General features: G+C 57.4%; 1 pseudogene; it reads right to left on the reverse strand.

The window, feature by feature from the left end:
• Positions 1–876: 876 nt before the first annotated feature.
• On the reverse strand, positions 877–19,866 carry LOC120650778 (annotated as a pseudogene).
• Positions 19,867–21,407: the final 1,541 nt, after the last annotated feature.

A 21,407-nucleotide genomic window follows, 5' to 3' on the forward strand; every position in this document is an offset into this window, starting at 1 on the left:
TGTGACCGTCGACGTACACTATCTGCCTCTGACCGTGATGAAGCAGACGAGCAAATCACTACTAACCTCCGTTTCAAAATACTTGTCACTTCTCATTTATCGTGTCAACTTTGACTAAATATTTTTTTTAAAAAAGTTTTATAAATACTTAAAATATATAATAATAAAGTCTATTTCATAACAAATCTAGTGATATATAAACATTAAACATTGATAAACATTCTACAGAAAAAAAACAATTGATCAAAGTTGACACGATAAACGAGGAGTGACAAGTATTTTGAAACGGAGGTTGGTACTAAACAGCAGCTCCCTTCCCTTCTTGAGATCTCAACTATGGCCCTATTTAGATGTGTAAACTTTTGAGTGTAAAATATTGTAGCACTTTCGTTTGTATTTGATAATTATTATTCCGTTATTGGTTAATTAGGCTTAAAAGATTCGTCTCGCAAATTATAGACAAATTGTATAATTAGATATTTTATTTAGCTACATTTAATATTTATGCATGCATTGAAACATTCGATGTGATGGGAATCTTATAAAGCTTTGAAATTTTGAAGGCAACCAAACAAGACATATATATAGGAGTATTATTTAATTAATGGAATCCACAGCATCGCAATCAGGCAAAGCGATTGCTATCTCCCTCGCTCTCTCATCATACCAATGCAATTACCATGCCCACTTGCGTACCAACTCACAATTAATTATTATTAGCATCACAATTGATTATTAGTATATATGACACCGGTGTCAGCGGCATGGAAGCAAGCCAACTCGGTCGCCGGCGGCTTACGGGTCACCAATCTCAAAAACACAACCAACCAAGAAACCTCTAATCAAAACTGCAAACAAAACTGTGTTAGTATTTTATTAAGAGGAAGCAAACGATTTCTTTTTTTAAATAAAACCAATACCAAACAATCGCAAACACTCACAGTTAGTATTATTAAGAATAATACCAAACACTTGCACTCCGAACAACCAGCTGAATTATTATCACACGCAACGCAAGAAACAAAAGCACCGGACTACTAGTTGTCGGGTGCCACAATTAGGGACACCCTAATCGGGGTACTAAAACCACTTTCAAAAACACAAACATATGTTAAGGCAACTGGGCCCACGAAGGCCCACGGCCTATTTCTCCCTCAGAGGAAAGGAAAGGACTCAAAGAAGTCCAGCATGTGGCCCAGCCACATCCCCCTCGGGCAGGTGGCCAATCTCCGCCTCGCTCGAGGGCCCCTCTCAGGCCCACCGAACAAACTCCGCCTCGCTCGAGGGTAGCGGATCTACCCTCGAGCGGGACACTCATCTCCGCCTCGCTCGAGGGCTCCCCCCGGGATCCTCGACCGCGTAAACACATCTCCGCCTCGCTCGAGGTCAGCGGACCTGCCCTCGAGCGGGTGGCCAATCTCCGCCTCGCTCGAGGCCCTCTCTCGGCACAAGGGACAAACGGCCCCGCCGCCCAACCGACCGCCGTACGAAGGCATTAAAAGCCAGCCACTCCACCACGGCTCAAAGGGCAGGCGGCGTCAGACTGCCACTCCCGCAGTGGATGTGACCGGCGTCCCGTCCACCGACCCCGGTCACCGCTCTGCCACCCCAGTCGCTGTAGCAGTACTGTGGGCATTCAATGCGGCACAAGGCAAGTTGGCGCCGCCCCCGTTACTGTTCTGCCGACATCCATCGCCGGACCCATCTCCCGCTGGGGAAGGGGTCCGACGATGTCACGTGTCCTGCCGAGAGGGGCACTCAGCACGCACGGGCGCGACCCCGGACCTCCCCCTCGTGGGGTCCGGGACTTCTACGCGCTCCCGGACCTTCTAATGTGCACACCCGCACTCCGGCCAGGGGGTCCGGGACCGACCCACGCCATTACTACCACTGGGACACTACGGGACGACCGGCACAATCTCCACGGGACCAAGGACGAAAATCCAGAACGACAGCGACACGCGCCGCCTTCCCACAGTACACTTTCTACAGTGTTCGATCACTGTACCCCGCGATTCAAGGGAGAACGACGACTTCCGCGCCCCTACACTCATGTACACCGCCTCTCCTTACAACTATAAAAGGAGAGGATGGGCTTCCTTTTGTAAGGAGAGGTTGATCGGATCTCTCCAATCGAAGGGTGGAAACAGGCTCCCTGAACTTCCCCTTTCAGAACTTTCAGCACGATTGAGTACTCATCTCAACTAACTCCACTTCTAGCAGAGACTTGGGAGCTTCTCTCCCTCTTTCGCCTCGCTTGTATCCCCTACTACGAGCACTTCGGGTGCAAGATAATACAGTGCCCTCGCACACCCCCTTTGCTGGACGTACGGCCCCGCGGCCGGAACCAGGATAAACTGTGCGTTATTGTGATTGCCTCTTGCACCATCATCTGGGACGAGGAAACACGCAGCATTTACTAGTTGGGATCCAGGCCCCCGGGTCGGGACGCCGACAGTTGGCGCGCCAGGTAGGGGCGCTGCGTGACATTTTCTCTCTTTCTCCCATTTGATCTCCCGGAATGGCGAGCAGATCCAACCCATACCCTATGGGCGTTTCGGATCCGTTTCCAGCGGGACGCGCGGTCTCGTTCGGGAGTCTTGAGTTCAGAGCAACCGGCAACGGTTACCTCATGCAGCTCCTCTCCCCCGAACGCAACCTCATCGCTCCGACTCCGCCAGCCCGACGCAACAGGCGCTCGGGTCAGCGTTCACGACAAGCACGCACGGAGCGGCGTCGTGCGGCCCGCCACAGCTCCCCCACGTGGGTCGAGGCTGGCGTGTCGCAACTCAACATCGCGGCCAGTGGGGCAACCGTCTCATCATCGCGTGCCTCGGCGTCATCCGCGCCGGCACCATCACCTGCGGCAGCACTAGTGCCTCCCAGGGGGGACCCGACTTCGGTGTCTTCTTTCCCCTTCGGGATGCGCAACGCCGCCACCAACGCCTTGTCAACCGTCGCTGACCTCATCGAGCATGAGGATACGCCGGGTCATCATCTTCTGCCGATCCGCAGCCTCAGCGCGTCGTCCCCTGACGAACCCTACCCCGAGACGGCGAGCTCAATCGCCGACGACGTCGACTTCTTCATGAACAACTTCACGGCCGAGGAGGCCGAGGACTACTCCGGGGTCCGCGACCCCGACGCTCTCCGCGCGTTCCAGCTGGCGACGGCCTACTGCCTCACCTGCTCCGAAGACTCCAGCGAGGGGGATTTCGATCCTTCCAGGGAATGCTTCATGGCGGACCTCGCGAACGAGCAAGACGACAATACTCCAGCCAACGACGAGGACGGCGGGGCGGACGTACGGGCAAAGCAACCGGTGGTCCCGCCCGCAGCCCCTTCCTCGTCAAGTTCAGCGGCGCGTCAAGCCCAGCTGGCGCAGCTCAACGAGCTTCAAGCCAAGCTCGACGAGCAGCGTCGGCAAACCCAGGAGCTACGCGCCGCACTCGAGCAGCAGCGTACCGTGCCTGGTGCGCACGCCCGGACGGCGGGATGTGTGGCCCGGGAGCGCATCCTGGCTGACGACAACGTCGACAAATCTCCGGAACTGCAAACGGCCGGCGAGAAACTCGTCGCTGCGGCTTATCTACTTCAAGCTATGCCTGAGCCATCGACACCTTCGGGTTGCAACCTGCGCCGCGAGGCACAGGAACTCATCGAGCAAGCTGCCGTGCAGCAGGCCGAGAGTTTTGCGTCTCGCATGCGCTCGAAGGCCCCGGAGCAGTGCGCTGGGACTGCGCACCAGGACCGTGAGGTTTCTGTGCACACACCCCCAGCAGGGAAGGGCAAGGCGGCCGTAGCACCCGGTGTGAGGGCACCCCCGGTACACGAGCGCATCGGAAGAGTTCCCGTAAGGGAGCGAATCCGCGACACTCGCGGGCACGCTGGCGACGGCGACGCCCGCAACGTCATCAACGGCAGGAGGTACACCCCTCGACGGGGTGGACGCTTCGACCCTGAGCACGACAGGGGTGAGTCACCGGAGCCTCCGGGCACCCGGGTGTTCAGTCGGGAGATCCGGACCGCGCCTTTTCCCCCGCGCTTCCGACAACCCAACACCCTCGTCAAATACTCGGGCGAGACTGATCCTGCAGTCTGGCTCAACGACTACCGCCTAGCGTGCCAGCTAGGCGGCGCGACGGAAGACACGGTCATCATCCGCAACCTCCCCCTTCATCTTGCTGACGCCACACGAACGTGGCTCGAGCACTTACCTGCGGATCAGATCTACAGCTGGGCCGACTTGGTCCATGTCTTCGTAGGCAATTTCCAGGGCACGTACGTGCGCCCTGGGAACTCCTGGGACCTCAAAGGGTGTCGCCAGAAGCCCCGCGAATCCCTGCGTGACTACGTGCGGCGCTTCTCCAAGCAGTGCACCGAGCTCCCCAGCGTCACCCACGTCGAGGTCATTAACGCTTTCCTCGAGGGTACGACGTGCAGGAATATGGTGCATGAGCTCGCGAGAAGCCGACCCGTTAATACCAACGAGTTGTTCGACACTGCCACCAACTTCGCCGCCGGCGAGGAGGCTGTTGGTGCCATCTTCGACGACAAATCAAGCAAGCGCAAGGACGATGCGCCCGCGGAGGGCAGCAACGTCAAGCCCAACGCCCCCGCCAAGAAACAAAAGCGGGGGAGGAAGGGAAGGAAGCCGGTCCCGCCGAACCAGCGCGGGACGGAGCGGGCAGAAGACTCCGAGGAGGCCTTCGCAGATGCCCCGGACCGCAAAGGGCCTCGAGGCCCCCCTCGAGGCGGTGGTGGCCAGTTCGACGACATGCTTAAGAAACCGTGCCCTTACCACAAGGGCCCGGTCAACCATACTCTCGAGCAGTGCGAGATGCTCAAGAAATACTACAACCGCGTCGTGCATCGCAATGAGGACAAGAAGAAGGATGCTGGCGACAAAGGTGGAGATGACGAGTTCCCCCCAGTGGAGAACGCCTTCTTCATCTTTGGAGGGACGATGACGAATATGACTTCTCGGCAGCGCAAGCGTGAGCGCCGCGAAGTCTTTTCCGTCACCAAGGCCACCCATCCTACCTCGACTGGTCGAAGGACATCATTGCCTTTGGCTGCGAGGACCACCCCGACTACGTCCCGCATCCGAGATGTTACCCGCTCGTTGTCGACCCCATCATCGGCAACACTCGCTTCTCCAAGGTGCTCATGGACGGAGGCAGCAGCCTCAACATCATGTACGCCCCCACCTTGGAGCTCATGGGGATCGGATTGGACAAGCTACGCCCCAGCAAGTCGCCATTCCACGGCGTCGCGCCGGGGAAGCGGGTCCAACCCCTCGGCCAGATCGATCTGCCGGTCTGCTTCGGCACGGCAGCCAACTTCCGCAAGGAGGTACTCACCTTTGAGGTGGTGGGGTTTCGAGGATCCTACCATGCCATCCTCGGTCGTCCTTGCTACGCCAAGTTCATGGCCGTCCCCAACTACACCTACCTCAAGCTCAAAATACCGGGACCAAAGGGCGTCATCACCATCGGCTCTTCGTTCGAGCACGCCTACGAGTGCGACGTCGAGTGCGTTGAGCGCGCGGAAGCTCAAGCGGAAGACGAGGCTCTCGCAGCCACCCTCGACAAAATGGCGAGCGAGGCCTTGGATTCTACACACCGACATGCCGGGAGCTTCGAACCCACCGAGGGTATCAAGAAGGTGCCTCTCGACCCGAGCCACTCCGACAACAAGGCGTTGCAGATAAGCGCCACCCTCGACGACAAATAGGAAGTGGTGCTCGTCGATTTCCTCCACGCCAACGCTGATATCTTTGCGTGGAGCCCCTCGGACATGCCTGGCATACCGAGGGAGGTCGCCGAGCACTCTCTTGATGTCCGACCCAACTCCAAGCCGGTGAAGCAACGCCTGCGACGCTTCGACGAGCTCAAGCGCCGGGCGATCGGCGAGGAGTTGCAGAAACTTCTGGCGGCCGGGTTCATCAAAGAGGTATTCCATCCCGAGTGGCTCGCTAATCCAGTATTAGTAAAGAAAAAGAGTGGAAATTGGAGGATGTGCGTAGATTACACTAGTCTAAATAAGGCATGTCCGAAGGTTCCCTTTCCTTTGCCACGAATCGATCAGATTGTAGATACTACTGCGGGATGTGAGCTCTTATCCTTTCTTGATGCTTACTCCGGTTACCATCAAATCAAGATGAAAGAGTCCGACCAGCTCGCGACTTCTTTTATCACACCTTTCGGCATGTACTGCTACGTTACGATGCCCTTTGGCCTCAGAAACGCCGGAGCCACCTATCAACGGTGTATGCTCCACGTTTTCGGAGACCAGCTCGGGCGGAGCGTAGAGGCATATGTCGACGACATCGTTGTCAAAACCAGGAAGGCGGACGACCTGGTTGCTGATCTCAGGATCGCATTCGATTGCCTACGAGCCAAAGGGGTAAAACTTAACCCCGAGAAGTGCGTGTTCGGGGTCCCTCGAGGCATGCTCTTGGGCTTCATTGTCTCCCAGCGGGGCATCGAACCCAACCCTGACAAAGTCTCGGCCATCACTCGGATGGGACCGATCCGAGACCTAAAGGGGGTACAGAGGGTCATGGGATGCCTAGCGTCCCTTAGCCGTTTTATCTCGCGTCTCGGCGTGAAAGGCTTGCCCCTGTATCGACTCTTGAGGAAAACCGAGCGCTTCACGTGGACCCCCGAAGCTCAAGAGGCCCTCGAAAGGCTGAAGGCATCGCTCACCCGTGCTCCCATTCTTACACCACCTACGGACGGTGAGCCCCTCTATCTATACGTGGCCGCGACGACCCAAGTGGTCAGCGCGGTGATCGTTGTGGAAAGACAAGAGGAGGGTCAAGCTCTGCTCGTCCAGCGGCCGGTGTACTATATCAGCGAGGTGTTGTCTGAGACCAAGACGTGCTATCCTCAGATTCAGAAGCTGCTCTACGCAGTAGTGCTAGCTCGACGCAAGCTGTGCCACTACTTCGAGGCTCACCCCGTCACCGTGGTCTCGTCTTTCCCCTTGGGAGAGATAGCCCGCAACCGGGAAGCCGAGGGCAGAATCGCCAAATGGTCTGTGGAGCTAATGGGAGAGACACTAACTTACGCCCCCCGCAAGGCAATTAAGTCCCAAATCTTGGCTGACTTCGTGGCTGAATGGACGGACATTCAGCTACCCCCATCACAAATCCGGGGCGAATGCTGGACTATGTACTTCGACGGGTCGGTGATGAAAACTGGAGCCGGAGCCGGCCTCCTCTTCATCTCACCTCTCGGAGAACACATGCGGTATGTAATCCGCTTGCATTTCCCTGCTTCGAACAATATGGCGGAGTATGAGGCCCTCCTCGGTGGCCTCCGCATCGCCATCGAGCTCGGCGTCAAACGCCTCGATGCGCGCGGTGACTCTCAGCTCGTCGTCGACCAAGTAATGAAGGAGTCCAGCTGTCACGACCCGAAGATGGAGGCGTATTGCAACGCAGTACGCCGCCTCGAGGACAAATTCGACGGCCTCGAGCTCAATCACGTCCCACGCAAGTACAATGAGGACGCGGACAAACTAGCCAAGATAGCTTCGGGGCGGACCACCGTCCCCCCGAACATCTTCGCTCACGACATCTCCAGGCCCACCGTCGAGTTCAAGCAACCGACGGAGGCAGGCCCCTAGTCCGCCGGACCCTCCGACGGGAACCCCCCGGCGGACGGGGTCGGGCCCATGGATACTAACTTCGGGACAACCTCCGCAGACGAGGCCGAAGCAATGGAAGTTGACGAGGCCCCCGCTTCGCGAGACTGGCGCGTTCAGTACCTCGAATGGATGGTTCGAGGGCTCCTACCCTCGGACCGCGCTCAGGCGCGACGCCTTGTCAGGCGGGCCAAGTCCTTCGTTCTAATCGACAACGGGCTATACAAGCGTAGCCCCTCGGGTGTCCTGCAATGCTGCATCCCCATCCCCGAGGGCAAGGAGCTGATCCGCGACATCCATGCTGGCGTCTGCGGCCACCACGCCGCGCCACGCACCCTCGTGGGTAACGCGTTTCGGCAAGGCTTTTACTGGCCCACCGCGGTCGCCGACGCCACTGACGTCGTGCGGACTTGCGAGGGATGCCGGTTCTATGCCCGAAAAACACACCTCCCGGCCCATGCCCTGCAGACCATCCCCGTCACGTGGCCGTTCGCCGTGTGGGGACTGGATCTCGTCGGTCCGTTGAAGAGGGCGCCCGGGGGCTTCACCCACTTGCTGGTGGCGGTCGACAAGTTCTCCAAATGGATCGAGGCTCGACCCATCGGCAAGATCAAATCCGAGCAAGCAGTCCAATTCTTCACCGACATCGTCTTCAGGTTCGGGGTCCCGAACTCGATTATCACCGACAACGACACCCAGTTCACAGGCAAGAAGTTCTTGGCGTTCTGCGACAGCTTCCACATACGTGTGGACTGGTCAGCTGTGGCTCACCCACAGACGAACGGGCAAGTGGAGCGTGCCAATGGCATGATCCTCCAAGGACTAAAGCCGAGGATCTTCAACAAGCTGAACAAGTTCGGCCGAAGGTGGCTCATAGAGCTACCCTCGGTCATCTGGAGTCTGAGGACGACCCCGAGCAGAGCTACGGGTTTCTCTCCGTTCTTCCTCGTCTATGGCGCCGAGGCCATCGTCCCCACCGACTTGGAATACGGATCGCCAAGGCTCATGGCATATCAAGAGCAACGAAACCAGCGAGCTCGCGAAGACTCGCTGGACCAAGTGGACAAGGCTCGAGACATGGCACTCCTGCATTCCGCGCGCTACCAACAGTCCCTACGAAGGTACCAAGCGCAGAAGGTCCGGCGCCGAGACCTCAACAAAGGGGACTTGGTGCTAAGGCTTCGGCAGGACAACAAGGGCCACCACAAGCTCTCACCTCCATGGGAAGGACCGTACATAATCGCCGAGGTACTCAAGCCCGGCACGTACAAGCTGGCCAACGAAAAAGGTGAAGTCCTCACCAACGCTTGGAATATACAACAGCTACGTCGTTTCTATCCTTAAGCATTTCAAGCAATTTCTATATTGTTCGTAATCGCATTTTCGATTTCCCGAAATAATAAGGAAGCACCCTTCACTTATCGCTTTTTGGGAACCTTCCCGACCCTCGAGGGCTCGGGTGCACACGAACATAGAGGTACGCTCGGCTTTACCCTCGGCAAAGCCGAGCCTCCCTCGGGGGCTACTACGGGGGGAACCCCCGAACGTCCCCAAAAAGTCGCCAGTGTTTTTTCGAAATATTTCCGTCTCGATCCTGAGTTTCTCGTATCCTTGGAAAAAACGGACGTGAGGCGTAAGCAACCACGGTACGGGGCTGGCCGAGTCGTGGGGCCGCCTACGCCTCCGGGATACGGCACCCCCCTCACCACCCTACGCCTACGTTGCTTATGAACGCAAACTTCCTCGCAGATGTTTATCTAAAGTCGCGTACGAAGAACACGGAAATAAAGTAAAGGAACACAGGCTCGATCACACAAGGCCTCGACGGGCCACACATTCAAATTACGAAACAAAATCCTTTATATTCATAAAGTACGATTACAAGGCATGACCATGATAAACACTAATCTATTTACATGGGCATCGAGGCCCAATTGTCCTACAGGCTACCATCCCCCCCTTGCGGGTCTTCAGGAGTGTCGAATTCGGCGATGGGAGGGATGTCTGCCTCGAGCTTCTCGGCGAGGACGGTGGCGAATTCCTCTGCGGCTGCGTCAGCTTCATCCATGATGACCGACGCGGCGTCCGCATTCGCATCATCGGGAATGACGTACCCCGACGACACCCTCTGGAGATCCATGAGGTAATGCGTCGAGGCCACGGCGAGAGCCCGCAGGACACCGAGGCAGAAGGTACTCTTGGCGTGTTCGGCAATCCGGCCGCCTAGCGCGCGCAGGCGGGTGATCACCGAACTGCCCGAGACAGCGCCCTCCCCCTCGAGCTCTTGACACACGCTCACGGCGGTCTGCTCCAGCTCAGCAAACTCCATCTGTGCCGCCGTGAGCGCGGTATGGACCGCTTCCTTCGCCGCGGTCTCATCCGCCACCTTTTGCCTCAGCTCTGAGCAAAGGAAATCAACGTCAGTTACGAAAAGTAACAAATCAACGGAAAATCAAAGACACTCACCCGCCATGTTCTTTTGCGCCTCCTCCCTCTGGGTACGGGCGGCCTCCTCGAGCGAGGAAATGGAGGCTTCCTTTTCCTTAAGGCTAGCCCCCATGTTCTGGAGGGCCACCTCCCTCTCTTCGAGGGCCACACCCTGTTCCTGGAGGGTCCCGGCGAGCGCAACCACGGCCACCTCTTTGTGGAGAAGCTCGGCTTTCTGCTGCTCAAGAGTGGCGCCGAGGCGTTGCAGCTCGGCGCTCTGCGCCTCCGCCTCCCGAGCTTTCTCCTCGAGCGCCGTCCGAAGGCGCTGCAGCTCGGCAGCTTGTGCCTCGGCCTCCTGGGCCTTCTCCTCCGCTGCCGCCCTCTGGACGTCCCGCTCACCAGCAACCCGCGCCAGCTCCTCCTCCAGCGCCCGCTGACGCGCTCCCAGATCGGCCATTTTGGTGTTGGCGTCGATGTTTTTGAGCACCAGCTCGGCGTTGTGTTGCCCGAGCTGGCTCATCTGGGAGTACAGCCGGTTCATCTCGACGCTCTTTTGGCGCGAGATTTCCCTCAGCTGCTGCAAAGGGGGAGGGTGTGGGTGAGGACGCGTAAAATTTAAAACCAATCCGAAGCAATTTTCGGGGGAAATACTTACCTGGCTGACCTGGTAATCTACATTCTGATGAAGCTGATAGGCGCGGTCGAGGGCCTGCAAGATCTTGCGCCCGACGCCCATCTGCTTGTTCCAGGCCTCCTCCTCCTCCCGCTCCTTGCGAAGGAACTCTGAGGGGACACCGGACGGGACGATCACCCCGAGGTGGCTCCCCTCAGACGCCCCCCGCTTCGAGCACGCCCGCGCTGGCCGACGCGAACTCGGCAATATGTGCGGCGGCGCTTGCCGCAGCAGCGGGGTCGATATCCATCGAATCCCCGTACTCCTCGCTGCTGTCTGGCAGCTCCACCACCGCCGTTGCGCCCCCCTGCGCCGTGGGCACGGGCACTATCGCGGCGGTACCCTCGTCTCGGGCCTCGGTGGGCTCCGAGATGGGGGCTCCTTCTACCGCTGGCGCCTCTTGCGCCATTTCTTCTGCGAGACCCTCGTCCTCGGCCCTCGAAGGCTCGAAGACGGGGGTCTCCTCCGCAGTTTGGCCGGCAGGGTGCTCCTGCGCGCCCCCGCCAGTTTCTCCTCCTATGTCCGGCCGGGCGGCGATATCTGCGTCGCCCTCACCGGCCTCAACATCAACGATCGCTTGGGCGGCGCCACCGGCACCGCCCTGGCCGGTCTCCTCGGCGTCGGCCGCTTGAGCAGCTGCCTCGGCGCCACGGTGGCCGGCGTCACTCTGACCAGCGTCATCCTCCTTCTCCCGGGCTTGCTGCGCCGCCTGGGCCCCTCGGGCCACTGCCTCCCGTAGCCTAGCGGCCGCCGCCTCGAGATCCAAGGCGGGCGGGGGCTGCGGCGCCATGTGCGGAGTGCTGCGAGCCCCGGTCTTGAGAGCCTTGGCCGGGGCAAGCCGCACTGCATCCTTGGGAACAGCCCCGGGGCTGGAAGTCAAGAAGCACGAGTTGAGCGGGATCGAGAAATTTACCAAGTACATAACAAAAAACGAAATCCAAAATGCTTACCCAGATCGAGCGCTCATGCTCCTCTTCCTCGTGGCGCTCTTTCGAGCCTGGGGCATCGGGCTGTCCCTCGAAGACTGCCCCGAGGGCGCCCCCCTCGTGTCAGCCCGGTCCCTCGAGGCCGCCAGCGCGGACGACTCCTCTCCCGCCGCAGCCTCGTGGCCGCGGATCAGCACCTGGGGCACAGGCGACCCCTCGCCGGTCGCCGGCGAGGATGACTCCCGCGCCACACCCTCGAGGGAGAGGTTCGCCAACGACCCCCCTGCGGCCCTCGGCTCCTCTGGCGCCACGGTCGCTTCCTCTTCTTCGTCCCACAGGTAGAACGGTGGGGGGCTCGCGCCCTCCCCGTCCCCCCTCGGAACGTGGTCCTCGGCGTCCGAGGCTTCCTCCTCATCCTCCTCCGAAGACTCGGGTGTGGCGGGCTGTGCCTTCCCCTCCGCGTGAGCAAGCTTGCACGCCTTGTCGTGCCCCGCCTTTCTCTTCCTTTTCCTTTCGACCTTCGCCTCCGCCGCGTCCTTCCGCCTCTTCATCTTCTCCGCGTGGAGGCGATTGATCAGGCGCTGCTCTGGGACCGGGGGCCTCGAGGCGCCGCACCTCAAACCCTGTAAAACACACCCGAAGAGGGGGTCAGGAAAAAGGGAACTACACGACGAACGACGAGTTCGAAGCCAAAACTTACCAAGGAAATGTACCCCGGCTCGGGGCGCATCTTGATCCTCCAAAGATCCGCGGGATCTTGGGGAAACTCCGCCACCGCGTACTTAGCCCTCCGGGCGGCGTTGGTGTGGGAGAGAAGCTTGCTCGACGTCCTTGAGCCTTCGACCTTGCTCCCGGGCGTGAGCTCGTAAATCGGCAGGGCCCTCTCCACGAGGGGGATCACCCTCTGCCGGTGAAAATTCGCGATGACGGCCGCCGCTGTCAGCCCCTTCCTCGCCAAGCGCGCCAGCGCGTCGGTAAGGACCTCGAGCCTGGCTTGTTGCGCTGGAGGCGACACCCCCCAGTCCCACTTCGGCGGTCGCTCCCGGAGAACTTTGTTGGTGAACTCCGGAAGCGCGCCCTTGTGGTTCCGGAGGTAGAACCACCCTCGGCTCCACCCGGAGTTGTTCGTCGTCATCTTGCTTGTGATATAAAAGTTCCTCCGGGTCGGGCGGATGTGGAACGTCAGGCCGCCGGCGCGCGCGTACCGCCTCGGCTGGTTCCGCGCGTTCTCGACGAAGAGCTCGCCGCGGAACAGATGAATCCAGAGGTCCCAGTGGACCTCGATGCCGAGGTACCCCTCGCAGACGGCGACGAAGACCGCCGCCTGCGAGATGGCATTCGGGCTGAAATTATGCAGCTCCACCTCGTAGTAGTCGCATAAGGCCCGCATGAACCTGCTGGCGGGAACGCCGAAGCCCCGCTCGTGGAGGCGCACGAAGCTCACGACATAGCCTTGCGGGGGCTTCGGCTCGGTCTCGTCCGGGCGCGGGGAAATCCACGCCGGCGCCCCCAAGTCCTGGTTCCGCGGCAACAGCCTATCGGCGACCAGCTGCTCCAACACGGCCACGGTGGCGGAGGACTTCCCCCATGGCAAGGGCTCCTGGATGTCCGACATCTCCGAAAGTCAAGGGGGGATGGGAAAAGGAAGGCTCCGAAATGGCTAAGTCTCTTCCTCTCTCTTTCTCTTCCTCTCTCTTTCTCTTTCTCCTTTTCTCCTTCTCGCTCTAGGCTATGGGTTCAAGAGGCGACGGAGGCGGAGAAGGCGAAACAGGACGAAGGCAAATGGCCAGGTGAACCCAAAACGCCCCCTTTCTCTTCATATTTATTTACCACGGGGGGCGCACCCACCGCCACGGCCTAAATCTACCGCATTCAGTGCGGTAGATTTTGCTATCACTGACGGGTGGGCCCCACGGCCGCGGAGTCTCCCACGCGCGCACGCAGCAATAAATGCGGCACGGTAACCGGCGGGCGCGGCGCGACTGTTGCGCTATCCCATCCGTCAGCCGCCGCCCACGCCGCTTCGTCTGCCCGAGGCTGTCGCCTGAAAGGGCGCGCCCACACCGTGCCGCACAAATCGGGCCACGCCGCCCGCTACCGGCGGAAAACCCGCGCACACGCGTGGCTCAGGACTCTGCGACGTTTTCAGATCACGACGGAATATTCCTCCATGGGGTCTCTTTACCCTCGAAGGAATCGCATTTTGAGGCCTTACTGATCAGGGGGTCGAAGCCTGGCCCTTCAGGGGGTTCGACAGGCGCCCCAGATCACCAGAGTCAGGGACTGCTGGGATGTGCCGTACAAGCTACCCTCGAACGCGGAGTTCGAGACATCCTACACAGTGTTCAAGGCCAGTCGAGGGTGCCTAGAAGGGGGATCCCATCGAGGGAGAGCATCGAGCCCTCGAACCCTACCGAATGGGTTCGAGCCCCGCCTAGCGAACCCTCGCGAGCGCTTTATGAGACGTGTCTACGGACCACGAGCCGACCCCTATCGAACGGGGCACGGACGTCCGCTTGAACAACCCGCTGATAGCTCACTGAAGCAGCCATAGCTCGCGGCCCGGGCATGGGTAGCATGGTGCGCTTCACCCCTCCTCCCTGCGAAAGGGCGACGAGGGTCGTAATTAAAGTCGAGGGTTCCCCCGAACGCCTTCACACGGGCCTAGGCTCGGGGGCTCCTCGCACACCACGGTTCAAAACCACACCCTCGAATAAATCGACAACCATCACTTATGAAGCTCCGCGCGTAAACCGAACCCACCGCTATTAGCGTACGTCCCCCTAACAGCTAAAGCTGAACGCCAGATCGCCGTACCAGCACTAAGAGTACCGAGGCCGGCTGAAAAAGTGCCGATACCGGCTGAAAAAGACTATGGACGGCCATCCCAGTAGAGCTACCCAGCGGGACAACATTTATAGCCCTTGGACGAGCACAAACTCTCCTCCAAGGCCTCGGGGGCTACACCCGCGGGTGCGCTGACGCGCCCCCGCGAAGGTGACTTCACACATATTCGAGGGTCGTGACTCTCTATACACCCCTATACCCTCGGTAATCCTCCCCGCAGAGGAGAAAGGGAACTTTATTGCTCAAATGCAAGTAAAGATTACAAAGGGTCACCGGCGCGAAGCCATCGAAAGATACAAACACCTTGCCACCTATGTGGCAATTTTCCCTGTCTTGGGGAGGAGCGAGCGACGAAGAAAGGCACCAAGCCCCTAGTTGACGCAGCGGCGAGGCTGCTAGGGATGCGAGAAGCGGCCCCCAGACCTCACGGGTCCAGCGGGACGCTCTCCTCGCAAGCCTTCTTCTAGCGTCTCCTCCACCGAAGACCACGCGGGGGGTCAAGCTGGCGGACAGCGTCCTCCGCACCGTCTCCCCGAGAGCAACCTTGTCGCCGGGGGGGACGATGCGAAAAACAGCCGCCGGACCTGGCGCCAGCGCCCCGGTCAGGCGTCTCCATCCCCCTTCAGGCCAGGGGACATCGCAGGAGCAGGACCCCACGGGCCCAATGCTCTTCCGCTGATCCCACTGAAGCTGAGGGATGGTGCGCACGCCCACTCCGGTCTTCCCCAACCGCTCGCAAGCATTCTTCTAGCACCAAAAGCCTAAAAAAGCCAGGCCACCCCATCTGGGGGCCGGTCACAAAAAGGCAAAGGAAACATTACAAGAATTGGGCAATGCTGGAAGAAAGAGCTGGGAGGTTGGAGAGGAAAGGGAACCCCACGATCCCTATTTATAGCTGTGCCGGGCGTAAAGCTTCAAGCCTGTCGAAGAGTGGTGGCTTGTATCGCCCGTGACGACACAGCGCACCACGAGCAAAAGATATCCTCGGTCCCTGCACCGAGACACGACCGAACGAAATAAAGCGGAGCTGAGCCCCCGGATGCTAAGCGGTGCAGCATCGGCCCTGGCCGGATGCCCTCGAACGGCGCGCCGTAAAGCAACCAGGAACGCTGGGGCCAAGGCCCTACGTACGGGACAGCACGATGGAAGCACCAGCTGCCAAGCAGCGGGCGCCATCGTCGCCCTGGCCCCCCTCAGCGCGCAGACACGTCTTGTCCTTCAAACAAACAAACAAAGAGGCGCGCGCCTCGAAGTACACCCCCCACGGGTGTACTATCCCGACCGACGTGTTGTCACACCTGCCGGGCCCGCACTCAGGCACGCCCAGTGGGTGCACGACTTTGACTAGACACGTCAAGGGAGAAATTGCCGAATTACCCTTTGGGCGAATCCCATGACTCGACCAAAGCCTCGGGGGCTACTGTCGGGTGCCACAATTAGGGACACCCTAATCGGGGTACTAAAACCACTTTCAAAAACACAAACATATGTTAAGGCAACTGGGCCCACGGCCTATTTCTCCCTCAGAGGAAAGGAAAGGACTCAAAGAAGTCCAGCATGTGGCCCAGCCACATCCCCCTCGGGCAGGTGGCCAATCTCCGCCTCGCTCGAGGGCCCCTCTCAGGCCCACCGAACAAACTCCGCCTCGCTCGAGGGTAGCGGATCTACCCTCGAGCGGGACACTCATCTCCGCCTCGCTCGAGGGCTCCCCCCGGGATCCTCGACCGCGTAAACACATCTCCGCCTCGCTCGAGGTCAGCGGACCTGCCCTCGAGCGGGTGGCCAATCTCCGCCTCGCTCGAGGCCCTCTCTCGGCACAAGGGACAAACGGCCCCGCCGCCCAACCGACCGCCGTACGAAGGCATTAAAAGCCAGCCACTCCACCACGGCTCAAAGGGCAGGCGGCGTCAGACTGCCACTCCCGCAGTGGATGTGACCGGCGTCCCGTCCACCGACCCCGGTCACCGCTCTGCCACCCCAGTCGCTGTAGCAGTACTGTGGGCATTCAATGCGGCACAAGGCAAGTTGGCGCCGCCCCCGTTACTGTTCTGCCGGCATCCATCGCCGGACCCATCTCCCGCTGGGGAAGGGGTCCGACGATGTCACGTGTCCTGCCGAGAGGGGCACTCAGCACGCACGGGCGCGACCCTGGACCTCCCCCTCGTGGGGTCCGGGACTTCTACGCGCTCCCGGACCTTCTAATGTGCACACCCGCACTCCGGCCAGGGGGTCCGGGACCGACCCACGCCATTACTACCACTGGGACACTACGGGACGACCGGCACAATCTCCACGGGACCAAGGACGAAAATCCAGGACGACAGCGACACGCGCCGCCTTCCCACAGTACACTTTCTACAGTGTTCGATCACTGTACCCCGCGATTCAAGGGAGAACGACGACTTCCGCGCCCCTACACTCATGTACACCGCATCTCCTTACAACTATAAAATGAGAGGATGAGCTTCCTTTTGTAAGGAGAGGCTGATCGGATCTCTCCAATCGAAGGGTGGAAACAGGCTCCCTGAACTTCCCCTTTCAGAACTTTCAGCACGATTGAGTACTCATCTCAACTAACTCTACTTCTAGCAGAGACTTGGGAGCTTCTCTCCCTCTCTCGCCTCGCTTGTATCCCCTACTACGAGCACTTCGGGTGCAAGATAATACAGTGCCCTCGCACACCCCCTTTGCTGGACGTACGGCCCCGCGGCCGGAACCAGGATAAACTGTGCGTTATTATGATTGCCTCTTGCACCATCATCTGGGACGAGAAAACACGCAGCATTTACTAGTTGGGATCCAGGCCCCCGGGTCGGGACGCCGACACTAGTGCTACTAGCTAGGAGTAGTTCCTTTTCAGACGAGACAATTGCAACACAAGATACATAGATGCAAATGGAATGCATCATCACATCAGGCCTCCTCAGCATACGCAGGCTCCAGGATGGCCGCTTCAGCCTCCTGCACCTCCTTCTCTGTCTTCTTCCCCTTCTTCGACTTGTAGTAGACGCTCATCAAGGTCCCCACCGGCCACCGCGCCGTATTTGCGGCGGCAGTGCTCGTAGTGCGACGCGTCGAACATCCTCCAAAAGTCCCTCTCGCTCAGCTCCGACACCGCGTACTGCGGCTGGTAGCAATGGTTCTCGATCAGCCATTGCTCCAGCCTATGCACAGCCTCCGTGCCGTTGAACTCCTCGCCCCTCAGGACAGCAGCAGGGGCGTAGTACACGCCGACGTCGGTGAACATCTGGGCGTAGCTTGTGTCGCCTTGCCTCTGATGGAGCTCGAACCCAGGCTCTGGGTACACCATCGTCTTCACCGGAAGCTTGTACAGCCGATGAGGGCACAGCCACAGGGGATAAACCTACCAAAACACCAATGTCAAGCCCAACAAATCTAGTGATGAGGTGAGCCATGCAAAGGGCATTGAAAACACACCTCCATTTCGCGGTGGATAAACTCGAGAGCCTCCCCTACTTTGTACAGCGGCACCAGCATATCTTGAATCACATGGCTGTCGTGGTAGTAGTTCCTGATAGCTTCTCCCTGGGTCAACTTGAGCAAGGAGACCTTCGGTGGCATCAGCCACCCAAGCAGGAACCTGAACCAGAACTGGTCACCGAACGGCAAGATCAGCTTCCCTTCCCAGTACAGGGACCTGGTGTGCCGGTGGTAGTACTCCCTTGTAGGAATGTACTCCACGAACTCGCCCTTCTTCAGAGCTGCCTGTGCATACTGGTAGAACCAGGGCTTAAACCACCACCCGACACGGTTGATCTTGTTGCCCTTCTTCCTCGCCTCCTCTCCCGTGGCATACACACCGGTCATAATCACACCCTCCGAGGATGACTACACCATCCCTTCTACAAAGTCAGGGATCTTTGCAGGGTCGCCATCTCTTGGAGCGAAAGAATCCGCATAAGCCTGTGCAATTTCCTTCAAGGTCCCCTTAACAGGAGTGTACGTCAGCCCCATGCCCTCATGTACTTGGTGGGAATGAGTTTGATCTCAGCAGAAACTAGGAACCCGAGTGTGCCCTGGGACCATGGCATGCCATAGAACAGGTCAGAGTACTCGTTGTCCTTGGTGGCTCTGACAACTCGGCCATCTGCAAGAACAACCTCCATCGCAACGACCGTGTCAGAGAACAGGCCATAAATGTGAGAGCTCCCTTCAATTCCATAACCGTTGATCAAACCACCAACAGTAAGGCCATCAAGCTCAGCAACCACAGCGAGGGTAAGATTCATCGGGCAGGTGGCTCTAGTTATCTGCCCCATGTTAACTAGAGGTTCGACCTTGGCGATCATCCTCTCTTTGTCAATCTCGAGAATGTTCCTGAACGAAGAAAGGTCGACCTCAAAATGCCTTGCGCGCTTGTAGTCCACGTTGCGCATACCAACAGCAATCCACGGCTTCCTAGCAGTGCAAACAAGGCCATCCTTCTTTGGATTCCTCTGCTTAAGCCGCTTCACAACTTTGTCTACATTTTCCTCATGCTCCTTCTGCCGGCGTTTCTCTGACTTCATAGCAGACCACATATCTCCCAGATAGATGTTGAGGTAGATCAGCGCAGAGAATGGAAGGACCACAAAGATGACAAGAATCCATCGGAACTGAACCAAGTAGTCCACAAGAACCTTCTTCCTCTTGCGCCGCACCAGAGGGGTCTGCAGATCTGCCATGTCACAAGGCTGCCTCTGCAGGAGAAAGGAGCAACTATATCCTCTCTAAGTGAAAAGGCAGATACATGCATTTGTCAAAATAATGTCGCACCAACCAAATTAAAAATGGCAAGCAACAATTGCTGCAGTTGAAAGCAAGAGCAAGTAAACCTACGATGCGACACACATCTTACAGCAGAAGTAAACAGCAGTTAGTAACATACAAGGACCGTGTTTTTCATTTGTATGTGTCCATTTGATTCTGTTAAAGGACTAAGCAAACATGTTACGCTGTTGTGCCAAACTCTGAAATCTCAGTCAACGACACTTGAACAGATGTGACATCCTCACAGAAAGTTTTTACCCCCTAGACCCGTTTATAATGAGAAGAGATGTGAGCACCAGCAATTTAATTAAAGGTCATCAACAGGAGGCAAAGGTATAAACTTAGCATGAAACTAACAGGGAGATGGTATGTATTCAACACTAGGGAATAACGACGGTATGTATCTAATGTCAGAGCAGTGCGGGTCTCCACAGTAGAGAGCGCATGTCCGATATAACGGTTACCAGACGCTTGAACGCTAATCAGGAGCGGCATGGATCCCAAACAGCTTATACTACTAATAAATACTGATACATCATCAATCAAGAAAGGCAATAGTACTCCAGTCAAGAGGGGAAGGCGCACCTGACCGCAGCTGTGGAGAGGAGAGGATGGCCCCGCCGCGCCGGATTGTTGAGACCGCAATAGGCGGCCACAGCACAGCTGCAGCCTGCAGCTCCTCCTCCTCCTTAGAGCAGCTCCAGCGTTGGAATTTTGAGGGTGCTCTGGAGCATCTGACAAAGATTCCCTGTGTCCATACGCTAGAGGAGGGGGTGCTACGAAGCTGCACCATAGCCTCGGAGCTCAATTTTGCACCGAGTGCTTCAAATAAAATATAATTTTTTTGTATATTGACTGTTGCAAGTTGACTTGCTAGCCGTTCCCTTCACCTGGCCGTTACAAGTAGCCGTTGCTGCAAACATTGAGCCCCGGAGAGCTGGCTACAAATATGCATACATCCAGTTCAAATTGGACCACTACCTTCTATAGGAAAAAAAACTATGGATGATTCAACTCCAAATCCACTACAACAATCAAACTCCTATCCTCAAGAGCAAGGAGATCCAAGCAATAGACCCACTACAGGATACCAGCAACCACCGTTTGCAAATTTTCCTCCTCAATTGAATCCACAGCTTCAACCTCAGTTTCCTCAAAACTTTAGTCCATATGGCATGCCTCCAAACTACCACCCATATGGAGGGTTTCATCCTGGTATTCCATATGAAGCCAACTTTAGCTTTCCTCCTGCTGGAATGTTTGGAAGAGGAGCTGCAATTGAAGGTGTTCGGTCTTCATCACCAGTTGAGTCCATGGCTTATAGCCATGGTGATGTTGGGTCAGGTCCGGCATCACCGATATCTCCTGTACAACATAATAATATGAATGCAGATATCAGCAATCAAGAAGTCTGGAGTGATACTAGTGAAGGTGAAGAAAAGAAGTCTGGTCGTATGCATTGGAGTGAGGAAGAGGATCTCAAACTGGTTAGTGCTTGGTTGCATCATTCTGTGGATCCAGTGAAGGGGAATTCACAAAAGGGTGAAAGCTTTTGGAAGAATATTGTGGCAGAATTCAATAGCAATGTCAGACCTGAAAGAAGAAGAACAGTTGCACAATGCAAAACCCACTACACCAAGACAAATAAGCTCGTGGTCCATTTCAATGGATGCTGGATTAGAATGCATCATGCATATCGCAGTGGAGAATTTGACGACCAGATTATGGCAAAAGCCCATGCAGTTTACAAAAGAGAAACACAGGGGAGAGCATTCACTCTAGACTATTGGTGGAAAGCAGTGAAGGACCAACCAAAATGGGCAAAGAGAAGTGAGAACCAAGAAATGGCTGCAAACAAGAGATTGAAGCAAACTGAATCAGGGGCTTACACATCTTCTTCAAACCAGGAAAGTGAGGATGGAGAGCCTGTAGAGCGATCTAGACCAGAAGGACAGAAGAAAGCAAAAGCTAAAATGAAAGGGAAAGAGAAGAAGCTCACACCAGAAATGAGTTTGGAAAGCCTTAAAGCAGAGAGAATGAAAGCTTATCATGAAGCAACAAAGGTGAGAGCAGAAGCCGTGGAAAAGGCAGCAAAAGCAACAATAGAGAAG

This window comes from Panicum virgatum, chromosome 1K, assembly GCF_016808335.1.
Source record: "Panicum virgatum strain AP13 chromosome 1K, P.virgatum_v5, whole genome shotgun sequence".
Classification (NCBI taxonomy): Eukaryota; Viridiplantae; Streptophyta; class Magnoliopsida; order Poales; family Poaceae; genus Panicum; species Panicum virgatum.